We start from the raw sequence: 19,987 nt of genomic DNA on the forward strand, positions 1-19,987 counted from the left end.
GTTTCAGAAAAACATTTTCTTTATCGTGCCAAAGTTTCGATCTTTATTGAGATCAACTTCAGGGCCTGGGATTTACAAATATTTACATTTAATATAAAAAATATTTTTAGGATTGTATAAATTCACATTTTCAACATCCTATATGTATTTGTTAAATTTTTGTTTTGTAAACAATGTTTGTAAATCCCAGGCCCTGAAGGTGATCTCAATAAAGATCGAAACGTTGGCACGATAAAGAAAATATTTTTCTAAAACCTACGTCCCACCGCATCTCACGATTTATGAATAATAAAATATAGAGTAGATTATTAAAACAATTAAATATTTGCTTAAAAAAACCCTGGTCTTAAATTTTCTCTTATCTTTAGCGAGCAAAATAAATCTTGGCTTTAGGTTTGTCAAATTTACAAAATTGTACTGTAGGCCAATTTGAACCACTCAATCTAAATTATTGCTCATAATTATTTACTGCTGGTATAAATTATGTAATTATTAATGTTATTTAATGTATGCAATGCTCACTTTGAAATAGTACTAAGAGATCAGGGATGAGGCCATGAAGGTAAAAAAAACCCAACTTGTTTTCTGATGTCGAGCGTTCAATGTTAAATATGGTTAAAAATAGAACGCCTAATTTGAATTTTAAATGAGCATTTAAATATAACAACAATCTTCGAAACCGTGTCTCCAGTACCTACCGAACTATAAAATAATGTTTTATACAAATAGTCTTGCAGGGATTGCAGGAAATTATGTATTATGGACAAACTAAGCAGTTACGCAAAGATATATGTTGACAATATGAATATGACGGCAGGGAAAAAGATGAACAAGGTACAGCTCATTCCCAAGATTGTCATAAATTCAAAAACAAATGTGATTTTGAGAAATGGAGATTCTTGGCAAATAAAGTAACTTGGAGAGGAACTTAGATAAAGAAATGCTCTACACAAAACAGGTAAAAATCATATAAATTGAGAAAAGATATTTCTAAATTGACTTGATTTTATAGTTCTCCTCTTATCTAAATAGTCATTGTTACTTGTTTTTGTTATAATTTATTTATTATAAATTATGAAAATAGTAATTATTATAATGGGAATTGTTAGTTGAGTACTTTGCAGAGATAAATCTCTTTAACCAAAGAAAGTCCTTAAGGACATTTTGTGAGCCATTGGCATCCTTGTTGTGAGAGATATTTACATGGTTAACTCACCCTGGGTCCTGGGCTGACTTATCCGGTTCTTACTATTCGGACCACATGTCCGGGCTAATAAAGGTTAAAAAAAAGTATTTTCAAGTTAATAGTTGAATAATTATTATAATTTTATATAAACTGCTTTCAATTAAATAGAGTCATGTGGAAGGAGTCAAATACATCTGAAAGCTAGGCATCAGCAAACAATTTGGCCTTTTTGAATCTAATCCTTTTTTTCATCCTTGATCTCCTAGCTTTATTATTTATCGTATCATTGAAGACCCATAGTATAATTAACTTACTTGGAAAATTTAGATGTCTACCATTTTTCAAATTTTATATTTTTTGTGATTATGCCCGTTTTAGAAACGCATTTTTAAATTATAGCCGCATAGGAAAACACAAATAATTTATTGAAAAAAATTAAAAGCATAAAACAATCTTAATAAATGTGATTAACGGTGTATAATTACAATGAAGTTTGTCGTTTTAAATCAAAACTGAAAGAGGTTTTTCATTTTTTTAAAAATATTTTTTATTTTTTTTATGGAAATGGTTGGACCACGAGTGTTGTTGTTTGCTTTGTTGGCCATTGAATTGAAGTAGACGTGTACAAATCTCCATGTTTACACGAATTATTAATTACAATTTGGACTAAGTAAACTGCTCAAAAATTAATAGGGGTATGCTAATTTTGTAGTATTTACTTTCCTTAGCATTTTTTAAAATGATAAATTGTATTAAAATTTATTAGAAATTTTTATCTTTTTTACTGCAAAAAATTTAATTAAGGAATGTTGAAAAATAACAAAATTAATACCATGTATGTCCTTTGTCAGGAAAAACCGTTAAGGCTTTTTAGGCATACTTTTAATAAGGTTGTCAGTAATTTCATAAGAAATTTCACACCGCAGATGTTGCAACGCTTCACTCAGTTGTTTGTCAACTGACTGCGGATGGTGACCGAAAAGCCTACTATGTCACATGTGCTCACTGGGATTGTGGTCTGGAGACAATGGTGGAAGGGGCAGATGGCGTGTTATATCTTAATTAACAAGAGGTGTTTAAAATGCGACTTTCAAGAACAGAAGTTAGGTGATGCTCGATTCCCTAGAAGCAGACTTACATAAAATACCTAACACATGTCCAAATTGACCTAATTATGATAGAATACAATTATTTTTTAAACCAATACATGTATATGCCTAAATCAGTTCGAATGTGAGAGGTTATGGATCGAAGTTTTTGCAAGAGGGTCTCTGAACGTAAGGTGTTTCCCGACAAATAAAAAATAAAGTAATTCCTGTCATACAGGAGGGCTTAACGACGTTGGGTGTCGCGGACAACGTTGGTCGACTGTCACACTGAAATTGCTTAACAGAATAAGATTTAGGATAGTTCAAAAAGGAGAGCGAAGCATTAATAAATTTGTAGCAATATTACAATTTAATTAAGGTTTTTTAGTTGAGATGAAAAAGTTAATGGCACGAGCGGGATTCGAACCCACGATCTTCGGCTAGATACGCCGCTGCTCCACCACTTGAGCTATCGTAACCTCGATCCACTCGGACATCAACTTCCCATCTCAACCCCACCTTATGAGTTCGAATCCCGCTCGTGCCATTAACTTTTTTCATCTCAACTGAAAAACCTTAATTAAATTGTAATGTATTCATTGGTCAAGCGGACCACGAAATTAGTGAATTTGTAGTTATATGTTTGTAATTTACGGATTTGGTCTAGGAATGAAGTGTACGTTTCAAAAATATTTGGCTAAAATGAGTAGCAAAAAGAGCAGCAGATGCCATACGTCGTGGTTCCGAGTTAAAAAAAAAGTATGTCCGGTTCGATGAAGTGCCGCTGGATTCGAACCCATGACCTTTACTTTACAGGGATGAGCGCAATGCCATTGGGTACACTACAAATATGATATACACCGCTATGTAATGTTCTGATTAAATTATTGTCTTCTTTCTCTTTATTCTTTTAACCAGTTTTTCATTAAAGATATTTTTTATTCTGTCATTAGTTCAGCGTTTTTAACGCCTAACTATTTGCCGAAGCTTTAAAAGTTAAAAGAATTATCTTATGAAGTTTATTTAGATAGTCTTAGTGAAAACTCTCGCTTCTTACCTGCGTATTTTCCCATTTCACGAAAAAAAAAAAAAAATGAATCAAGGATATCTATCTATTTCTAATCATACCTACCCTTACCGTTCCTGACCTAACCCTACCAAAAAACATCATTCCTATTCTGATCGTAACCTAACCTAATATAATATAAACATTCTTAACCTAACACTACTCCACCTAACTAAACCATTCCTAATCACACTCTAACTGCACTTAACATAGCCATTCCAAATCTGAACCTAACCTAACCTAATATAATATAATCTTTCTTAACCTACCACTACTCTACCTAAGTAAACCATTCCTAACCACACTCTAACCGTACGTAACATAGTCATTCCAAATCAGATCCTGACCTAACCTAATATAATATAATCATTCTTAACCTAACACTACTCTGTCTAACTAAGCCATTCCTAACCACACTCTAACCGTACATAACATAGCCATTCCAAATCTGAACCTAACCTAACCTAATATAATATAATCATTCTTAACCTACCACTACTCTACCTAACTAAACCATTCCTAACCTCACTCTAACCGTACTTAACATAGCTATTCCAAATTTGATCCTAACCTAACAAACATTGCTATCCTAACTTAGGTACCTACCTATAAATACATACAATTTATCCGTGTATACGTTATTTCAAGAACAATGATTAGAGTTGTCATTTGATTCAATAATACAGTACATTCAAAACTATTTAAATATGTAGGAAAATTGTTGAAATTTATGAACTGTTTTTCTGCAAAAGTAATACAACGATCAAGATTCATACCAATAATTGTTACTAAAGGAATAATTTGAGATAGTATCTATGTCGTAGAAAATTTATGTTCAATCTTTGTATTCAGCAAAAATTTATGAAGAAAACATTTTCTTACTAAAAATTAAAAAAAAAATATAAATGTTTTGAAATAAATTTTTTGTAAATTAATTTTTCTTTGGCAAAATGAAGCTAAACATTTCCATTATTGTAAATAATTATTAAATGATGTCTAATTTGTTTAAATAAATATAATAGATATAAATACAAACCGATAAACATCAAAATTGCTCTCCTTTAAAACCTATAGTGGATGCAACAGTTATGGGAAGTACAAAATGGTATGAAATGGCTTTAACGGCAGGTTGAAGTGGCAGGTAGTTACTGCACCGTGCATGCTATTACGTGTTTGCTAAGTTAGTGAAGAAATTAAGGAAATAACAGTGAAAAAGTCGGCGTAAATCAATAATGAGGGGTAATATTAATACCCACGATAACGCGTGAGGAAGGTATGATTATTCATAAGGGTATTTAGCCGCATAGAACAGATGGCGAGTTTCCCACGTAAATGCAGCTTGGAGATATGCTCGGTAACGGCGGCAGGACAATGGACGAATATCTGGCCGGTTCGCATGAAATCGGGATCGGAGAGTTGCATGCGTTTTGAAACGTCCGTTGTGCAATCGTCCGATGTGTGAACAGCCGTGTGAAATTCCGACAAATTTTGTTTGCCCAACAGTAGTAAATATTGAATGTGGTCTTTTTTGAAGCGTAGAGAACTTTGTACACCATGGTTGTACGGTAGAAATTTCCGGATCTTAGGTGAGGTGAAGAGGTCGAGAAATTTACAACCAGCTACTCGTATTAATCGATTCCCAGTTTTATTGCCGATCCTATCAATGGCTCATTGCGTCAACCCGGCACGTAAGTGAATTTCCTCAGAGGGATCTATCCGGCCTTTCAACATTAACTATTTGGAAATCGTGAAATTGGAAGATTATGAATTAACTTTAAGGAAACCCTCGTGATTTACCTCAATCGCATAGATACACGAGCTTACTTTCACTCGAATATGTGTGAAGACGTTATCGTTTCCGAAAGTGCAGCAGTTTGTTGAACATTTTCGATTAATAGTATATTACGTTTAACGTTATATAATATTTTCATTATATATAAAAACCAGGGATAAAGTGAATTTCACAAGTTTTTGAGGAATACATAATTTCCTTTTCATCAGGGCATTGCAACTAGTAACGATGTGTTCAAATAGGTTAAATATACGTTAAGATTTATTAAATTCATTAAATTTTGTGGTCCGATTGACCAAATAACATCTTTCAATTAATTAATCTTTATGTAAAGTTGAGATAAAAATGTCAGTGTCACGAGCGGGTTTCGAACGCACGACCTTTGGCTAAATACGCCGCTGCTCTACCAATTGAGCTATCGTGGCTTCGATTCGCTCGGACACCAACTTACCATCTCAAACCAACCTTTCGAATTGGTGAGTGGGTTCGAAGGGCCAAACCCAGAGGAGAGATAGAACAATTTACCAGTCACTGGCTTCTATGCAAACACCTACACAACATGGGCATATACAATGATGATCCCATTTGCAGATTATACAATGAGAAGGTAGAAACAACTAATACCCACATCATCTTCGAATGCGAAGCAACCGCTCAATGTAGACACAACCTGGGGTAAAAAGTAAATCCAGGAAATGGAATGCAGCATCGCCAGTCAATGTCTAGTACTTCTTAGAAGAAGGATCGAGTCGACTGCACTGAACTAGGGGAACAAGGATGGTATAATAAACCAGAAGGCTGCAGTGATCCATCATCATCATCATTCTTTAGTAAAAAACTTGAAAATAAATTTTGATTTCGTTTTTTGTTATAGCATATAGTGAAACTTGCAGTCGAGGATGATTGTAGACGATCAGAAGTTAACACTTTTTATTTTTATTTATAAATCGTGAGATGCGGTCTGGTGTGATGTAGGTTTCAGAAAAACATTTTCTTTATCGTGCCAACGTTTCGATCTTTATTGAGATCATCTTCAGGGCCTAGGATTCACAAACATTGTTTACATACAACAATTACATTTTGGATGTGGAAAAGTGAATTTGGACGTGGATAGGGGATAGGAATAAAATAGGTGGCCACAAGGCCTTTTGCACCTGAGTAGATCCATTGTACAGCTCTAATTTTATAAAACAATGGTTAGCTTCAGGTTGTTACTCAACCTCTATAGCCTTACCGGTGGCTCCTCAGTGTAGGATTTTGCGGCATTTCCTCTGCCAGTTGCAAGAATCAATACCTACAAGACCCTTACAGAAACATAAAACTTATTCTGAGGTCTCCTGTCTTTCCTGTTTATTAAGAAAATTACGATTATTTGTTGTTTGTTGACCTGACTGTCTGTCTTAAACGCAAAATGTTACGTGTGTGTGGTGATTATTGACCGTTAGTCGATAATTATCCAGAAATCGTGAGATGCGGTCTGGTATGATGTAGGTTTCAGAAAAACACTTTCTTTATCGTGCCAACGTTTCGATCTTTATTGAGATCATCTTCAGCAAAATGCAATAATTAGCAAAATGTTACTTTGACCCCCTTGTCTGTACAATCTAATCTAGTTCTTTTAAACACCTTTTAATAGCTAGTTAGTGTGGCGTCGGTGGCCGCAACGGTTTAGCCATTGACACGGCGCTCATCTCTGCAAGGTAAAGGTCCCGGGTTCGAATCCAGCAGCCCTGCATACGAACCGGACATACTTACAAATGGACTTTTTTTCAAAAACACCGGCACCTTGATAGTTTAAATAACTTCTGCTTTTACGAACCCTCGCAAAAAAATTAAATAAAAAAATAAAAAATAGCTAGTTAGTTGTTCGGCATGATTATTTGAGCAATTATTCAAACTATATTTAGCCTCAATTTTTTCCCCCGTAATATATTAAAACGTGCATCCTATATTTTCTTCGCATCAGTGAATATCGCATACTTAACGAATTCAAAGCGTTCTCAATTCTTGCAATGAACTGGCTGGTTATAATCCACCGGTGGTTTGCATTGATATCCTTTTGAAATAAAAGATGCTTCAGGTGCTTCAAGTTGTTTACTTTCCGAGTTATGGGCAATGTATTAGGTATAATTCAAGCCGCATCGTACTATGTACTTGGAACCATTTCGAGAACCGTTATTTTAGATTTGGTTTCCAGCGCCGTAGGCTACCACCCTGCAGACCTCGAAAACGATATGACAATGACTACAATTAACTAGAAAAATAGTTACGTAATTTTTTCGTTTTCCTATTTATCATTGATGGTTTTATTTCTTCACACCTTTAAGAATATCATATTGTCATTGTTGGTGGTAAAAATATTCCTTGTAGAAAGTTTATTTTGTAAAATTGTCGGTTTTCTTAGTGGAACGCTTTCTGTACTTTAGTGTTCTGTTAATACAAGAAAAGAACCCGATCAAAATGGCAGGAGCAGAGGAAGCGCTGATAAGCAGCTCGTAAGTCCTCACCTTAAGAGTAGGTCTTTCTCGCCCTTCTTTCAACGTGGGGAAGAATTGTTGTTTTACCGTTCCAGTTGGGCAATGCGTAGCGGTTACCGGTAATGCCTATGTGGTCAGAGGGAATATTACAATTCCGACAGCGTCCTTTCGGCAGATTGAATTTGGCTCAGGTAAACCAGTAAGATGAAAGTTGGCCCCAGAGTCAGATCACGTTCCCTGTCTCATTCAGGAGTTCGGAAGTAGGGAACCGCGCGAATAAAGAGAATAAAGTGGCGATGGGAGGGTCAAAATAGCGAAAAGAGAACGGGCCCGGAGCGAGAAAAACGAAACTTCCAGTTCCCTACATTGTGAGAAATTGGATTTGAGGTGAGAAAAAAAAGAGGAAGGGGAAATTGGGGTATCCACTTGTCACTCCCAAATGGAAACTGCTATTCGTCACAACGGTGACAAGGAAAAACCCCACTAAATTTATACGGCCCTATAAACTATTCATTACGGCAAATTGAAAGTGAAGGTGATGAAAATTGCTGGGCTTATCTTGTGAATAAGATTGTCTATAACCTTAAAATAATATATCACATTAAATCTAATATAACAATCGATTCTAAAACAGTAAAGACCTAGTACTTTTTTAGAACTAATTTTTAATTTATCTCTACGTATCAGGTACTAAATAGTTTTATGAAATATCATTAAACAAGTAAGAACATTATAATGTTAAGTATGGCAAATAAATTACATGAAAATGAAATTGAATTAGTTTTTCGTTGACGTGTAAAATGCCGTATTCTCTCATTGATGATCGCTGGTTCAATCCCTGCCTTATTCAATGGTGTTTTTATTAAAGCAAGGTACATTCTTCCAAAGCAACAATTGAATTTAAATAATTTTTTCTGCACAATTGTTTGAAAAAATAATAAATATGTGCTAAAAGAAAATGTGTTTCTGCCAACGTATAGATTTAACCAATTGCTGTGATAAATCATGTGTAAATAGGCGTTATGAGTTTGTTTGTTAGTTGGTTTGTTTTGTATAGCATGCACTTGAATATTGTCTTATTTATTTATTGAAATCATGTACCTGCTTCTAATGCTGTGTTTAATACCTTTATTGTTCCTGGTTTATATTTATATTTTATATAGCTAGCAACTGAAGCTAGTTTCAAGCAGGCATAAAATTCGATTCAAGTGAGCTCGTTTTATATTTTATTCGCTGGTTGATCAGTGTAGGCTGTTACCGGCTCCTCAAGTACTGGCAAAGTCTTAGGAACAAAAACTCTGTACGTGTTTGTGATCGGGAAAAATATCTAAAAACAGACCTGGAACTACGAAGAATCTACCTGCATCCTCCAAAAAACGAAATGATTCTAATCATCTTGCAGAAAAAATAGACCAATGAAAAATTAGATAACGATCTGCGAGCCGGGAAAATTAAAAAATGGAGACAAATAGCCTACCATTGTCATCTATTAATAATGATTATTCGGAAATTGTGAGATGCGGTCTGGTGTGAAGTAGGTTTCAGAAAAACAATTTCTTTGTCGTGCCAACGTTTCGAGCTTTATTGAGATCATCTTCAGGGGGCTATTAATAATGTTCTGATAAATGTTAATAGAGAAGCTTCTTCCTCATCATCTAGGCGTTTACTTTCTTCAACATCAACTCCAAATTTTATACGGCGAAATAAATTCGAACTTCCCCAAGTAGATGACGACGACCAAGAGCAAGAATAGCCAAAACAAATAATGCAATACGAATAATGCAAACTCACAAAATAACACCCCCAAACTGCCTCCCTCGAAATATAGTTAATGTTAGATACCTTATGTTACAAAAGAAGTTATTGAGAAAAAATATTTCCAATGCCGAGCAAGAATCGACTGCACCATTGTTCGCGTAAAAAGCTCCGAGCGAATACACATATTTACATCTCAAGGTGCGACTTTCACGCTTATCAATTAAAAGAGATATGTGTGCATTTAGAGTTGTGCTAAGAAATATTCCTCCCTCCAGCCCGCCAAATAGAAAAAGAAGTACAAGAACTTTGTCCTAAAGACACTAACATCCAACCTACAGCAAACATCAAAATGCCGCTTTTCTTTTTACACATCGCACCTGTTTTCTCTACGGTTCATATACGACGTCCAAAAAATTCCTTCGCCCACTTCTTCAGACCTCACTTTAATTACGTCCACCTTTATCATTGAATTTTGCTCTCTTATCAGCTAATTTCTCTACTTACCGTCGTTCAGAAGCTTGTCTGCCCAGTTCAGAGTACCCTTAATGCCATCTTATCCCTCATTCTCCCCCTATGGAATGCAAATGTAGAAGATTAAGAAGTTGAATTTGTAAAAAATTGTCAGTTTTTTCGAACGATCCCATAAACTAAACATTAAAAAAATTCCTTTCCTCTAACTGTTTTAAATTAACATAAACATCTATTAAATTCCTAAAAATTCAAAATACTTTGATTTCATTCAAAGAAAAGTGAACTTCTATGCCTGAAAACGTGATTTTTCACAGAAGAAAAACGGAGAAACTCATAATTCATTCGTAAAATATGTCAATTTTATTATTTTATATTTTATTTTATTCACAATCTTTGTGTTAACCCTTTGTGTTAGGTCGTGTTAGATCGAGAAAAATGATGACGTAGACATGTAAGAATCGGCTAGTTAGCATTGCTCGATCTAACAGGCCCAGGGCCAATGTTAGATGTTAGGTCCAAATTTTGTCACATTGCTATCCGTTAGGGCATAGATAACCAGCATGGCAGCCATGAATTTAACAGCTGTTTTAATTTGTATTTTTATTCTTAAATACGCATTAATTAAATGAAAACTATAAATTTTTTTTCTTAATTTCTGACCTGACCTTATACTCTCATTCCTAATAAATACATCCTATATCTTGTAAGCTGTTAGACGTTAGGATACAAGTTAGGTATGTCGGCACGAATTAAAGCGTGTCATTTGTTAGTAATTTTCGAGTGCATAGATAGGATTTTGAATGAAAAAGTTGATTAATTTTCCTTTTTTATTAACATCTGGCATCTTACAATTTAACAGAAAAGAAAACCAAAACAAACAACAACAAGCCTTCACGAACTGTTATAGCTTTCTTTTTGGTTCTACCAATCGCCACGCGCAGCATTGCGGAAAAATTAACGTTTAGCATGCTAAGAAAAGAAGGAGGCGTTCACGATCTTACTGGACAGTTCTCTATTCGAGTTAACACGAGTTAGCATCGTGAATACACATCTCGTTTTATTAGAATCCAGGGCTATGTTAATAATAAGCAAATGTTGATTTCAAGGTAGTACCTTGATCAGAATTGGTTAACCTATCACCATTAGCCAAGAACCAAGAAGCTACCAAAAAGCACGAAAATCAAGCACAAAGTCAAATAGAAATTGCGCTCTAAAGCGTTTTACAATAAGTGTGCATTATATTCAATATTTAATAAATATTATTATATAATTTTAAATAAACGTGATATCCTAGGTTCTTATGATTTAAGTTGTAAATTTTGTAGTATGAAAGTCAAATGATGTCCTTTATAAGTGTTTGATGGAAATAATTTAATTTACAATTATCGTCCTTATTGATATCTAAAATTAATACAATTTGCTAACTTCCGTTTCACACCGTATAAATTTCATATATATTCAACAAGGGGCTGATTTTCTGTTCAAATATGAATACTCAGATGTACCTTCATTCGTGTATCAGATCGATAAGATATAATGGGTTCTTTTTTTCAATAGAATAGCGATTTTCAGGGGAATTCCATAAGGGACCAGTCACTCAATCATTTGCCGGACTTCACACCTCGCCCCATGTCCGTTGCTGCCATTTTTGCCATTAACAAATGTGAAACGGTTGAAAAAAAGAGGATGCACGTGTTTGACACGTCGTGAGAAATGATGCCCGCCTCTCCTCGTCTCAGGAGAACCGAACAGGTAACGCGAAGGAGGGTTCAACCGATGAGGAAGACAAATGACCATCCTGTCAGTGATACATATCTGGCGCATTTGCATTAACCATTATGCAATTTTACGGACCGTCATAACTCTGTCTCAGCAGAAGGCAAGGAACCAGATATGATGTTCGAATCGGCTGTTAAATCGTCCCACCGTAAGGTTTAAAGTTAGAGGTTTTAATACTCCACTTGTTGAAGCACTAGGCATGAAGTGAAGAAGCGTACCCAATTGAACACCCAGAATTACCCAACGGTGGTGAATTCGTGAGGCGAGAATGTTTCTTTAATGAAGGCGTTGTTTGGATTTGTTGGTCAAACCGAGTTGTCGTACGGCATCACATCGTGCATCTTAGACACATTATTGATAAGCATCGACACAGTCGTGATCGCCTAATTGCCGGTGGAAGGAGTCCACCATGCTCTTTTTATTGGCCAACATCTGATATCCCAAAATCCGACGTCTTAAAATGTTGCCGTCTCACATTTAACGCCAATAAAAAAGGAGTTTTACTCTGGGAGGACACGATAGAAAATCTTGTCTTTTAAAGTTATTGATGAAAAATACCACGGGCAAAGATTTTTACTGTCAGCATTTTAGATTCAAACGTGAGATTGTCAAGATATATATTCACGTTCTTTGAACCTAATGAAATTTTTATTGCAGAGGCAAAATAAAATATTATTGTATCAATAATTGGTTTGCAGTAAACTGCTATTTATTTTTTACGAGGGTTCGCAACAGCAGAGGTCATAAAAACCCTCAGGGTGCTGGTGTTTTTTTGAAAAAACGCCCATTTGTAAGTATATCGAGTTCGAATGCAGGGCCGCTGGATTCGAACCCGGAACCCTTACCTTACAGTGATGAGCGCCGTCTCAACGCCTAAACCGTTGCGCCCTCCGACACCCCTAAATTGCTAATAAAAACGTTTTTCGTTAATTCATGCTTTATCACAGCTAATTCTCAGATACTTTTCCAAAAATCCAAACTCTCTTTTAGACTGAGAATCGAAATTGTTCGAGCTGCACGCCCAAAAGAAAAAACTTAAAATTTACCAAATTTCTATAAATAAAAAAAACAATTATTCGGATTAATGATAAAATTGTCTTTAATCATCACGTGCCACCATTGGGTTTGACGTTTACAAAAAGCCTGGTTTAATTTTTCTATGCGGTTCAAAAATATTTTTGATTTAATAATCTGTTTATTGATTATCGAAATGGTTTTAAATCAAGAAATATCTGACTATAATTTACGTATACAGTAAACATTTTATTGTTTACTGAATTTTTATAAAAGGTTTGCAGGATGGTGGGAATATGGTATGGAAAGATGAATTTTTCATTCTAGTTTATTGACTATATGAAAGTGGTTCGCTTACATGATTTGTTTTTTCAAAACAAATTAAAACACTTTCAAAGACAAGAATTTTGCAGGTTAAGCTGAGAACTTACAGTGTTGTTTGTTCAGAACTCATCCTTTTGGTCTGCCAATATTTGGGTATTCAGACACGTTTCGGCTTCTTACTATCATAAATGATATGAAATTTGTGAGATTTCTTATCGTGATGATGGATACTAGAAGCAGGGTTTGTAATTCCCGGTTACTTCAGCCTTCTGGCTTATTTTACCTTGCTAGTTTCCTACTGCCGTGCAATCGTCTCAATCCAACTTCTCAGAAGTATTAGGTCATTGACTGTTGCTGCAGTTTTATTCCTTGTGTTTTCTTGTAGCATAAGTTATGTCTCCATTGAGCCGTTGCTTCGCGTTCAAAGATGATATGGGTGGCTGTTTCATCCTCGTCATTGTATAATCCGCAAACGGGATCATCGTTGCATATGGACATGTTATGCAGATTTTTTCTCAGATGCCAGTGATCCGTAAAGAAAGACCTATCACTCCTCTAAGTCTGGCCCTTTCCCACTACAGCAGAGAGTTGATCCATTTCTCTTTTTATATTGTCTTTTGGATCTATTTTGCGAGTGAGGATTCTGTATTTGTTTTTGTTATCCCGAGTATAGGTTCACGGCCTACATCTGGCCTTGCAGATGCTCATCTGGCCAGTGTGTCTGCTTTTGTGTTACCCAAAATTCTCTTGTGTCCTGGCACCCACGATAACATCAGGTTGTTGTGTTTCCCCAGGTTTCAGAGAATTTGAATGCATTCACGGACTAGTTTTGATGATATTTTTTTTCATGACAAAACCAAAACTACTGCTTAGCAAGGGTAATAAGCAGGTTGAAGTACTCCACCGCTATACTACATACGGTGAAAAACCGAAATGGATCTGACAGACTAAAAACCAAGGGGATGATGTCCAACATACCAACAGACAGGTTAATAAAACAGCAAACGCTAAGAGGAAACTTCAAAATCTCAGTGTTATTGTATTATAGAAATAATTTTTAAACTATTAGTTGAAGGTTTGATTGTCCTATAAGTTGACATTCCAATTTTTAAATTCCACAAAATAATAGATGTACTGTCTTAATGAAGAAATTATTATGAAATTTCAAAAATTAAAAACACACTAATCGTTAAAAATTGTTAATTTTTGTGTTGTGGGAATAGTCTTCTTCCACCAAACCGCTTCTGCAACTTATCCCCAAAAAATGATTACAAATAACGAAATCACTAATTTTGTTCTTCTCCTATGAAATTAATCTTCTAGGTGATGTTTCTTCTGAGTAAAAAAAAGTGTACATTATCAATATAATACGTGGGAATTTAGGGAGATTTCTTTTCTTTTACGTATAATTGTCCTGAATGATCCAACGTTACTTATTTTGTAAATATTAAGTTTCTGGACTTAATTTGCCTTAATCAAAATGCTTAAATAATAATATAATTGTCTTTGTAAAAGGTAACTTCAAACGAATAGTATATATTATATATAATATATTTTAGAAATAATAAGTTGTTATTGTACCCGTGAAGTAACACCATTTATAGGTGTCGGCTCTTTAAAAGGTTCGAACTTTATGATAATTTAATAATTATTCAAATCAGTTTTGGTGTGAGGAAATGGCCAACAACAAGCTAATTACAGTTATAAAAATAAGAATTAGTTTCTGGTCAGAATTAGTTTCCCCCTGAAGGGAACGGCTGTAATTTGATGGTAATAAAGTTTCACTGGGGCATATCAGATGAGATCCCTTTTTTGTTGTTGCTCTTGTTTTTTTAAATTGTTTTGGAAACTAGCACGTAATTCCCATCCCGGATGGCCTTTGTGCAGGTTGAAATGTAAAGCCAGTAATACGGTTTTTGACCGGAACAGGGAGATCAGTTCAACCGTCTGACTGAATTAAAGATTTTAGAATGCGCCATCGGACCTCTAATTGATTTGCATTCCATTAGGGAGAACAGACAAAAAAGCTTTAAAAAAACATACTGCTGATAAAAAGAGAAACGAACCGGAACCGTACGTGAGACCATAGCCTGAAAAAATAACGTAACCGATAAGGTTTGTTGCTATCTAAGATTTACTCGCGATTTACCGTAATAACAGTTTTAATGGTTAAATATCGTGCTTCGAAAATTCTCATATAGAAGCTCAAGTTACAAATCACTAACGACGCATCACAGAAATCCGCGCAAATTTGAAAACATCATCTACCGACCCAAAAAAAGTGTTTGTCCAAACTATCTTTCCAAACAAAGTTGTTTGATGAAGATAACGCTCATGAGAACAATTGTTGAATATTCCTAATTGAAAAGCAGATTATAAGAGTAAAACGATTAAGGATATTAACAACTTGTATCTATTATCTTACGTGTAGACTTCACAAGTCGCGAAGTAGATTTAAGCCGTTCCTACGTTGCCAGAGACCCGACAAATATTTCAGATATTAAATTTTGATTTTGTTAATTTGACTACAATTGCAGAATATTTTAAACTAAAATACTTGAACTCTTTAAAGTGCTTTGTAGTGATATTCAGTGACTGCAATTATGGATAAATCGGAAAGAAACACCATGATTTTGTTATTTAATCAATCCTGAGTTACTATCCCTTCATAACTTAATATAATGCTGGTTATTTTTTAATCTATATGGTTTTTACATGGTCCTATTTAACCAAAGTAATATTCTAAATTGATCTATAATTTTTATGTAAAAATATATTTTAAAATGAAGGGTAAAACACAGATGTCAAGTTAGGAAAAATTTTTGACAATTTATAACTCAAAATGTAGAACTTTACAAATATGACCGGAATTCAAGATTTTTGAGTGATTTTGTAATTTATATTTTTTTAAACTTATACTATAAAGGATTTTTACAATTTGTAGCAGTTATCTTACGTGTAGGGTTCATAAGACGGGAAATACAATTTACATTTCTTTCAATTAATTTTCTTGCTATGTAAGGCCTTGGTTGAGATGAAAAAGTCAGTGTTACGAGCGGGATTCGAACCTACGACCTTCGGCTCAATACGCTGCTCTAACCACTTGAGCTATCGTGTCTTCGATCCACTCGGAAACCAACTTCCCATCTCAACCAACCTTTTGAATTTTCCCCCTTTTTGCCATTTTTCAAATGTCGTGTAAACGGATTGGATTCTCGGCGACAAACGAAATGGCCACGGAGAGCTTTAGTGAAGTGTACTTCATTTTAATCAATTAAATTCACTATTTTTAGTGGTAAAGTAACTTGGTCAATTGACCACTAAAACGTAAATGGATTCTAAATTTCTTTTACTCTTTTCCTCCGTCTTCTTATTGCAATATGCTTGAACATTTCATCATCATATTTCCGAAAACAATTTTATCAAAGCACGTGTCACTGCGTTGTAAATTAAAATTAATCACGTCAAGCAAGACCTACAGAGTTCGTCAATTGAAATAAAAGGGACAACCTGGTGGCACACCCTTCGGGATGGTTACAAGCATAAGCGTTAGCCTTGGCTTAAAGCTAGACCCCCAGAGGAGTTAGACGTAGAAGAGAGTAAACGCGAGCAGAATGATGACCAACGGCCCCAGTGATTGTTGCTAAGTTTGTTCACCAATCTGTGGGGATTGAAATCATTCAGCTTAGGAAAGTTGGCAGGATAACGAAGCATTCCCGATCTATATTAGTGAAGATCTGAGTCCATGTAACAAGTGCTTTATTACCTTGCCCGGCAGAAGAGAAGGGAAGGCAAGATAAAATATGTGTTGATCAACCACTGACGGGTACGATGTTCGTATTTAGCTCCTCAAAGAGATCTCATCTGTCTAATATGTATCTTGATTTGAAATGTCTATCGTAGGCTATACTTTCATCGCTCTTTCCGCTATCAAATAATTTCTTCACATGACCCTTCTGATCTATAGCTCCTCTCATACAAATCTACCGCTTTTAGTCGTTCTTTTTTTATCCATTCCAACAACCTCTGCATCCCTCTATTACTCCATTCGCTGTCCATCAACCCTTCCACTTGTAAGTCCCGTTTTTTTAAAAATAATTTCCTTTCTTAATTTAACACAGAGGATGGTTAATTTTCCCCTTTTTATTTAAATGAGAACCGATTCCGAGTGGAGAACCGAAGGTGGTGGGTTCGAATCCCGCTCGTTGCCTAGCTTTTTCGTTTCAACGAATATACATAAAAATATTAATTAATTGAAGGAAGGAATTTGGTCAATATACTACTAAATATAGAATTTAATACGTAAAACGAAATATAACTTCACTACCAGCTCCCCATGACCACTTCATATGTCGCCGAGAATTGAATCCTGATTACATGACATTTCAAAAATGGCAAAAAGGAGGGAAAATTCGAAAGGTGGGGTGAGATGGGAAGTTGGTGTCGGAGTGGATCGAAGTCACGATAGTTCAAGTGGTACAACAGCGGCGTATTTAGTCGAAGGTCGTGGGTTCGAATCCCACTCGCTTTTTCATTTCAACCAAAACCTTACATAAAAAGATTAATTAATTGAAGGAAGGAATTTGGTCAATATACTACTAAATATAGAATTTAATACGAAAAACGAAATATAACTTCACTACCAGCTCCCCATGACCACTTCATATGTCGCCGAGAATTGAATCCTGATTACATGACATTTCAAAAATGGCAAAAAGGAGGGAAAATGAGAAAGGTTGGGTTGAGATGGGAGTTGGTGTCGGAGTGGATCGAAGTCACGATAGTTCAAGTGGTACAACAGCGGCGTATTTAGTCGAAGGTCGTGGGTTCGAATCCCACTCGCTTTTTCATTTCAACCAAAACCTTACATAAAAAGATTAATTAATTGAATGAACGCAATTGGTCAATGGACCACTAAATATAATGGATTAAACGAGAACGTTCCATTTATTTTTGGTTGCTATTATATTTAAATATTTGCTTATATATTCATTTTGAAATGAATTGTATCGAATTTGTTACAATACATACTTTTTTTGTTATTCAAGGGGACTCAAAGCCCCAGAATAAAATTTATTTTCTTCTTTCTTCTTCAAAATGGTTAAATGTAAGGGGTCAGTATAGCAATATACCAATATTATTTATATTCAATAAAATGTGGTTAATTGCAGTCATAAAAACCAAACGAACTTATTGTTCAACCCTATAAAGACGATAAAACGATTAAAATAATATATATGCTGGACGATTATTACGAAATTAATTAAATTATTCGTATAAAATTGTTATTGCGAAATTCTACGTTATTGTCGAAAGCGTAAATACCGGGCCCAGGGCAATGAAAGTGAAAAATTTATCGAAAGAATAAAACCGTTGTGTAATAAAAGGGGATATGGCAGAAAGTATATATTATTAGGTGGAAACGTTATTGTAACATTTAATTATTGGACGTTCGACGTAGTCCGTGTATGAATAATCGTTATGGCACGAAATGAGAACAATTTCCTATAGCAAAAAATACCACACTCCTGCATTAATCGTTTAAATGAAAAGAAATCAATATTTACCTGGAATAACGGATACACTAATTAAAACACAGACAAAAAATGTAATTATGGTGTGATATTGTTTGATAAATTGTGCTAACTGTTGTTTTTGAATTGCTATTTAAAAGGAAGTTTTTTAAAAAGTTCGGTTAGAAAATTAAGATTCACTGCAACGTGTTTATTATTATAATGACATGAACTATTTATTCCAATATCATTGAAAGTACCTCGGTTTAGAAGTTTTAATTAAGGAAAAGGCTTTATTTTACAATTGTTAATAGTGTAAGTTGTTATTTTGTCCTGCTTATTGATAACGATGATGGATACTAGCAAGTTGGGTTTTTGTTCACCAAGCACTGCATTCTACTGGTTTATTGTACTTCCTTAGTTCCTTAATTCAGTGCAATCTATTCTTCTTAGAACTACTAGGTCATTGGCTGGCTGTGCTGCAATTCCATTCCCTGGGCTTTCTTTGTATACAGGTTGTGTTTCTATTGAGCGGTTGCTTCACATTCGAAGATGATATGGGTGCGGTATAATCTACAAATCGGATCATCATTGAATATGCCTAAGTGTGTAGACGTTTTGTCAGATGCAGTGACCGGTAAGTAGTTCTTTCATTCCCTCTGAGCCTTCTCTAACAGTAGCAGTGATTTTACCAGTCTTTGTGAGGTTTGTTTTAGCACATATTTAATGTGTTAGGCCCCTACAGTTTAACCATTTTTCTGTGTTTTTTTTAATCCGTTCTGTTAGAGGAATTTGTGTTTCTTTTTGTTATCCCAAGAATAGGTTCATTCATATAGTCATGCAGATTCCGGCCAGTGGTGGGGCGGCGGCTGACCAGTTGAGTAACTTTCTTCCTAAGGCAAAACACACTTTCCGATAATCCCGGCACACAAAAAGCATCAGTAACTGAGATAAAATATAAGCGAAATAAAGAATTGTCAGGTCACCAGCCTAGATACTGTCAAAAACTGAGCGGAAAATATTTGGGTGGGTTGCTGAACGCAACCTATGTACACTGTTCGCCGTCCAACCGAAATTAAAGAAATATCATTTTCAATTTTATTAAGAGACGTTCATAAAACTCCTGAGGTTTATTGGTGAAAAACTGATTCAGATTCTTTTGGACAGACTCCTCAACATCGCAGATTTTCCCCATTCAGACTAACGGAATAGAAGGTACTCAATCTGGTCGGTATGGAGGATTCGGCAAAATATCCCAACTAAGTTTTAAGAAGTAACTGCGAATCTCTAATGACGTGTAGAGTGTTACGTTGTATGGTGAAAGATAACTCCTTTCCGATTAGCCCATCGGCGTTTGGAAAACGTTTGGCACAGTTCAGACTGCAATAAACAGACGAGTTATTGTTCTGCTTGATGGCACCTCATAGTGAAGGACATCTTTAATATCCTTCCACACAGAAGCTTGATTTTCTTTGCTTATAATCCAGCTTTCGAGTTGTTCCCGTGATCCCGTACATAC

Source organism: Cimex lectularius, unplaced genomic scaffold (genome assembly GCF_000648675.2).
Source record: "Cimex lectularius strain Harlan isolate CLEC.00 unplaced genomic scaffold, Clec_2.1 scaffold96, whole genome shotgun sequence".
Lineage (NCBI taxonomy): Eukaryota > Metazoa > Arthropoda > Insecta > Hemiptera > Cimicidae > Cimex > Cimex lectularius.